The 7,337-nt window shown below is 35.7% G+C and overlaps 1 non-coding gene across 1 annotated transcript; it reads right to left on the bottom strand.

Moving 5' to 3' along the window:
* Nucleotides 1-6,404: 6,404 nt before the first annotated feature.
* LOC127117132 (small nucleolar RNA R71) lies at nucleotides 6,405-6,511 on the bottom strand. Its single transcript, XR_007801892.1, has one exon. It is a non-coding gene; the product is annotated as a small nucleolar RNA R71 (small nucleolar RNA).
* Nucleotides 6,512-7,337: the final 826 nt, after the last annotated feature.

Below are 7,337 nucleotides of genomic sequence, written 5' to 3'. Positions count from 1 at the left end.
CCTTGGATTTAGTCAATATCTCTAATGGTAACGAATACCCCGCTACAGTGCAACATCAACTTCATAATTATGTTAGAAATGTTCGATGTGTCCCATAGTTTGCAAAGTTAAAAGGACTTTCAGATCTTTCTAAAAGACTTATAGAAACAAATAAGTGCAATTGCAAGATTCTTAAGTTGTTTTAGTCTTTCCAGTAGAAGCTGCAAGCACGTACCATGTTTTTTCAACTATGAAGTTTGTGAAGAGTCAGCTATGTAACAAAATAAATTATTAGTGGTTAAATGATTGTATTATAATTTTTATAGGAAAATAGGTTATTGAAACAATTAACAATGATGTTATTTTAGCTCATTTTAAAGAAATAGATGGTAGACGATTTTCATTGTAAACTTATTTCATTATACAATATTACTTCTTATTTTTAACATGATTAAGTTCATAGTTTATTTTATATTTATCCACACCAATATGTAATGTATGGATCCACCTCTGTTTGTCACAATTAACAACTTTGACGCAGAACATGAGGAATGATCACGAGCGCTAAATGAAGAACAACGCCTCTACTCAGTTCATACAAATAAAGAGCCATCAATCCTTAGTGCTAGATACATTGAATGAAGACTTTGAGATAGATAGATAGATAGATAGATAGATAGATAGATAGATAGAGAGAGAGAGAGAGAGAGAGAGAGAGAGAGAGAGAGAGAGAGAGAGATTATGACAAGGGTTTTTGATGGCTAACCAATTTGATTTTCATCCATTTGCTCATAATTTGATTAACTTATGAAACTTATGATTTTAAAGTGATAAGGTATATTTGGAATCATGAAATTATATGAAGTATTAGAGTTAGTACATAATTAAAACCAACTACATTTAAGAAAGAAGGTGATGGAAAATGATAGAAATGGGGTGCCAGTCTTTCTATGAATAAGAAAGGATGATAAGCCTTAATGAATATCACCACAAGAAACTTGGTTTATTGATAAGATCAAAATATTATTCAATCCATAACCAAATAAGCAAAGCTCTCAAAATCACACAATGTATTTGTTTAACACAATTCAACTTGATTTTCATTCGTGATTAGCTCCCTATTTATAGGTAAAGGGTGGCTTACAATAATAATTTAAGAAATTCTATAACTTCATCCCACTAACCTATTAATAATGGCTTGATAATGAAAGGTCAAAAACTAAATATGGTGAAGAAAGTGGATATTCATTGCCTAGATGAATAATAGCAATTTATAGCCATTTTGATTAATGCATCTCACATTTCTCTTTCTCCCTCCTTCAAATCTTTATCTATTAATTTCTCTATCCCACTATTTACTTAGAAACATAAAGCCCATAAAATTTTAAAGCTTTAAGATCTTTATAGTGTTTAAAACACACAAAAAAACAAGTGTTTTGGGCCAAAATTTGACAAGTTAGACCCTAACATATTTTATCACAACATAATTGATTAAAAACATCAAAATGGGGGTAACAAGCCTACATGACACGTGAAGGAGAAGAGCGATTCAAAACGCAGCGGAATTAAAAATTTCTCCTTTAGTGATCCTTACGAATGGGCATGATCAGTGATAAAATCGTTACCTCTTGTGGCGATTGTAACCTTTGATGCAGATGTACGGAGCGATCACGAACGTTGAACGATGACAACGCCTCTACTCAGTCCACACGAACGGATTCCTTCAATCTCAGTGCTAGCTGCTACGAATGAAGGCTTTGAGTGAGAGAGAGAAACGAAATTGCAACTGCATAAATGCTTCTACACAAGGGTTCTATTTATAGAACCATTTGTGTGGGATGCAAGCTAAAAAGTCCACTCAAGTGTATGTGGCCCATATCTTATAATATGCCAAAATCACTCAAGCGCATGGTACCCTACCATATTTCATATTCTACTTAAGTACACCGTACCTTACAATGTTCTACAATTCACTGAAGTGCACCGTACATTACGGTATTCCTTAGTTACTCTATCTCTCATCAATCCATACTTTTGTGTGTGACCCTGTAGGTTTTCGCGGCATTGGCAATTATATTAAATCACGTATTTAACATAATAAACAGTGAGAGGTATCTGGCAACACATCACTGCTACCCAAGACACGAAAATATCATGTGATCTGACAAATCCTTCTGTGATAATACTTATGTCTATATTGAACACAAGACATAAATCGTGTCATCCTTGTCCAGTTCAATATTGGGCCCATGGACATTTATCCTGTTACGCAGGATGGACAAATTCCATCTAGGTCACTTATGTCCCTTAGCATGCTTCGTGGAGTACCCATCAACTGTCTTTATGGTCATCCAGTTACGGACAATGTTTGATCAGCAATAAGGAACTCGACTCTACATCTAGGGTCCATAGTGGTTTCAGGTCGAAGGGTGGTATACACCATTATCACCATGAGAATAACTTATGAAACTTTGCATAACATTCTATATATTATTCTCATAGAGGGTCAATCCAGTATAAATATTACTCTTAATATTCATACCTATGTTTAAGATTTGATAACTCCTTATCCATGATCCATGAGATATGATCATCAGCCTATATACATAATAGTCTTAATGCTTTAATATTATCCCACTTCACAATAAAGCTCGACTATGGATACTTTAAGAATAATGTCCTTATGTTTAATGTGATCTCATGATTAAGTCACACTTGATACATTAAACGGACTATCTATTCTAGGGACTTTATTAGACAAACATAATAAAGAAAAAACCTTTTATTATTAATAAATAATTCGATACAAGTACCAAAAGTATTGGCCTCTAGGGCTTACACCAACAACACGCTCTTTTCATTAGCTTGGACCAAAATGACAAGTCTTAGGACCTCCTAAGCTTTGGATTACTTCATTTAAGTATTTTTTCTCCATGTCTTCATCATCCCCTCCCTCTTGAAGAGAATTCTACATAGAATTGACCTCATCATCACCTACATCGAAAGGAGATAAATCAGAAACATTGAAAGTGGCACTAACACCACAATCACCTGGAAGTTCTATCTTGTAGGAATTGTCATTTGTCTTGGAAATCACTTGAAATGGTCCATCACCCATTGGATATAATTTGGGATTTCTTTTCAAGGGAAACCATTCCTTCCTCATATGAACCCAAACCCAGTCTTTGGGTTCAAACACCACTTTATTTATGCCCTTATTTGCATACTTAACGTAGCTTTCATTTTTCTTATCAAGATTTATTTTAACTTGCTCATATAATTTTTTTACAAAGTCAGCCTTAGCTTTTCAATTATTATGCTTCAAAAGAGAAGTGTTGGGCAATGGTAACAAATCAAGAGGCGTTAATGGATTAAAGCCATACACAATTTGAAAAGGTGAAAGTTGTGTAGTACTATGAACATCCCTATTATAAGCAAACTCCACATTAGGCATCCATTCTTCCCAAATTTTTAAATAATTTTTAAGAACGCCTCTAAGAAGAATAGAAAGAGTTCTATTGACTACCTCTATTTTTCCATCCGTTTGAGGATGACAAGTTGTGGAAAAAAGTAATTTAGTACAAACTTTACCCCATAAAGTCCTCCAAAAATGACTTAGGAACTTAGTGTCCCCATCCGAAACAATACTCCTTGGCAGCCCATGAAGGTGTACCACTTATTTGAAGAAGAGATCATCAACATGACAAGCACCATCTACTTTCTTACAAGGTATAAAAGTGTCATCCTCAAAAATCTAGCGACAACCACAAAAATAGAATATTTTCAATTATTTGTTCTAGGAAGCCCAAAAACAAAGTCCATAGAGATGTCAATCCAAGGAAAATCAGGGGTAGGCAAAGGACTATAAAGTTCATGAAACATCACCTTAGATTTGGTCTTTTTACAAACAATACATTTTTCACAAAACTTTTGTACATCAATTTTCATGTGAGGCTAATAAAAGTGTTCTTGCAACAAATCTAAAGTTTTAAAAACTCCAAAATGCCCCCATTAACCAACCCTCGTGTTCTTCCTTCACAAGTGATAACATGAAATTATATCACATTTTAGGACTTAATTCAATTAAAATATATTATTATTTACTTTAATTTATTTCATTTTATCAGATATTACGCGGTATTTCCTTTCTATTTATCTCAGGTATCTATTTGAAGCAAAAAGTAAAAAAAGGAAGAAAAGGAGGTGCAAAAAGAAGTTTTTGGAAACAAATAGCAAAAGCCAAGCCCAACCCAAAGAAGGCACAGGCGTTGTGCCTGTGACGAGCGTCACAGAGGCTGTGACGAGCGGCACGCTGTATACATGCCTGTGACGGACGTCACACCATTCCCCTACATTTTTGCCTTCAGAGACGTTGAGTCCTATTTGCACGCTGAATCCTATTTCCACGCCTATACCTCCGTTACGTGAAGACCCTTTGACGCGGACTACTTCTGAAGACCGTTACGGAAAGTGCCAATATAAATACCAGCTTTGCAAACCCTTCCTCGGTTCCACGCTCCCAGACAATTTTCCAGTTTTAGTTTTTCTTTGCATTTTTTTTCTTTTTCCAGCAGCTTAAGCATATTCCTTATAGTACCTCTTTTATAATTGTTATATTGTTTCTTTAGCAATTCTATTTTCTTTTCTAGCACTTAATTAATTTTTCGCACAATAGTTTCTACATCGGGAACTATTGTGTACCTTTTAACGGATCTAACCTTACGTTAGAATCTAGTTTTTTTTATTCCTTCGTTTTATTTTTCTGCCTGATTGAAGAATTCAAGAACAAATCCAACCGGTCTGTGGTGGAGTGTTCAAGACTGCTATTTAATTATTCAGGTTCTTTATTTATTTGTTGAATTTATATATGCTTGTTTTTACTATTAATTTATATTGTTTGCCTGCGATGAGTCTGTTTATGCATGATATTTATTTAAGTCTGTTTAGCATGTCTGGCTAATTTATTTAGGTATCGGTACGTAAAGTAAGCGGAATGAAGGAATCAAAACTAAGTTGGTTTATTTAAGTTTAAAATTAAAATCACTCTTTTTACGGTCTCAATTTACAGGTTTAATAACAAAGTTTTTGTACGAAAGTAAAAGACATAAAGAAGTTAAAATCAATAGAGCAAGAGTTTGAGGTTTTGACTGGACAGTGTAAATTGGACATTAATTCTAGATCAGGGCGAGAGCAATTTTTAGAGTTAATTAAATTCTAACCTTTTTCAAAAAGTATTTTTAAAGATTGAATGTGAGGACGAGAGTTAAGCATTTGAATTTAATTATATAACCTAAGTCAACAGAGCGAGAGTTTGAGATAAGGGTGTTTAAACGATTAGTGTTTTCTTAAAAAGAGTTTCTACGGATTCTATTGTTTTCAAAAAGTGGTTTTTGACTTAACTATAAGTGACAGCTACGTTAATATAAAGTCATAGTTTATTCAACAGAGCGAGAGTTTGAGATAAAACTTTTAACCAATAGCGTTAACTGAAAAGATTTATTTTTAAAACCAAGAAACTAATAAAGAATTGATTCCCTAATTACGACGAATTACGTACCGATATCCGCTTTATTGATATTTAATCTAGAATTTAGTTTAGTTTTAGCGTTTTCCCCCAAAAATCAAAGTATTACCTGCCTTAGCTTTACGAAGTAACCTTAGATAACGGTATATCGATTCATAAGTCCCTGTGGGATCAATATCTTTTAAAACTACGCGATAGAACTATGCACTTGCAGTTTGTACCCCAATTCGACTCATAAAGTCGAGCGATCAAGTTTTTGGCGTCGTTGCCGGGGACTTTTATTTAGTCGATATCGTAACTCTCCTGTTACGCTGTAGAGACTAAGGCTTTTCTTTCTCTTTTCTTTCTTTCGTTGATTTGTATGCCACGCACTCGCTCACAAGGCGAGCCGCTCTACTTACGAATCAACGATATCGAACTATATCTCCGAGTCTTACGATGAATTCGGGAATATCGTGCTGCAAACAATCTCCCTCCTGTAGAACTTCCTGATTTCAAAAATATTTTCCCTACGATACCCGAGATGGCAGAACCAGCTCGTGCTCTTAGAGATTACGCTGCTCCATCGCAAGATGAACCGCATTCAAGTATTGCTCCACCCGCAATCGAAGCAAACAACTTTGAACTCAAACCTTCACTGTTGCAGGCAGTGCAACAAAACCAATTCTCTGGAAATCCTACCGAGGATCCTAACCTTCATTTATCCGTATTTGTCCAATACGCTGATACTGTTAAAGCTAATGGTGTCACTTCAGAGGCAATTCGACTTCGTCTTTTTCCTTTCTCACTAAGAGATAGCGCTAGAAGATGACTTCAATCTCTTCCTTCCAACTCAGTCACCACATGGAACGAGTTGAAGAAAGTTTTTCTTGCTCGATATTTTCCGCCAAGCAAAACAGCTATGTTAAGAGCCCAAATAAATGGATTTAAACAGAAAGATAACGAGTCTCTTTTCGAAGCATGGGAAAGATACAAAGACATGATGAGACTTTGTCCACATCATGGTTTAGAAGACTGGTTAGTAATTCATACATTCTATAAGGTCTCCTGTACAACACGAGGTTAACAATAGATGCCGCCGCAGGTGGTGCACTAATGAACAAACCTTATGCTGACGCTTACCAACTTATTGAAAGCATGGCTCAAAACCACTATCAGTGGGGAACCGAACGAACAATGGTGGAAAAACCTCAAACGAAAACTGGCATGTACGAGATAAGTAACCTTGATCATGTTAATGCAAAAGTGGATGCTCTGGTCCAAAAAATTGAAAGTTTAAATGTATCACCTCCAGCCACCATAGTTGCCATAACTCAGAATTGCGAAGTCTGTGGAATCCAAGGTCACACTCCTGCAGATTGTCAACTCCTAACAGGAATCCAAGCGGAGCAAGTAAACTATGCTCAAGGAAGCCCCTATTCACACACCTATAACTCAAATTGGAAGAATCATCCCAATTTTTCATATAAGAGTAATAATGCTCTATACGCACCTGGACAATCTCCAAATCAAGCCCCAGCTATACCTCCGGGATATCAGAAGCCGACCCCATCTACATCTAACAATAACGCCCCTAGGAAATCCAACTTGGAAATCATGATGGAAAACTTTATAGCTTCTCAACAGCAAACCAATAAAGATTTCTTAAACCAGAATGTACACACTGGCGAACAAATTAAACAACTAGCAAGTAAAGTAGATGCCCTGGCTACTCGTAACAAAATGCTGGAAACGCAAATATCACAAGTAGCTCAACAACAAGCGCCTACTGCTGCCCCAACTGGTACATTTCCTGGCCAACCCCAACCTAACCCAAGAAGCCACGCTCATGCAA

This window comes from Lathyrus oleraceus, chromosome 1 (assembly GCF_024323335.1).
Source record: "Lathyrus oleraceus cultivar Zhongwan6 chromosome 1, CAAS_Psat_ZW6_1.0, whole genome shotgun sequence".
Classification (NCBI taxonomy): Eukaryota; Viridiplantae; Streptophyta; class Magnoliopsida; order Fabales; family Fabaceae; genus Lathyrus; species Lathyrus oleraceus.
Note: the sequence above shows the minus strand (reverse complement) of the source record. Positions and strands in the feature narration are given on the sequence as shown.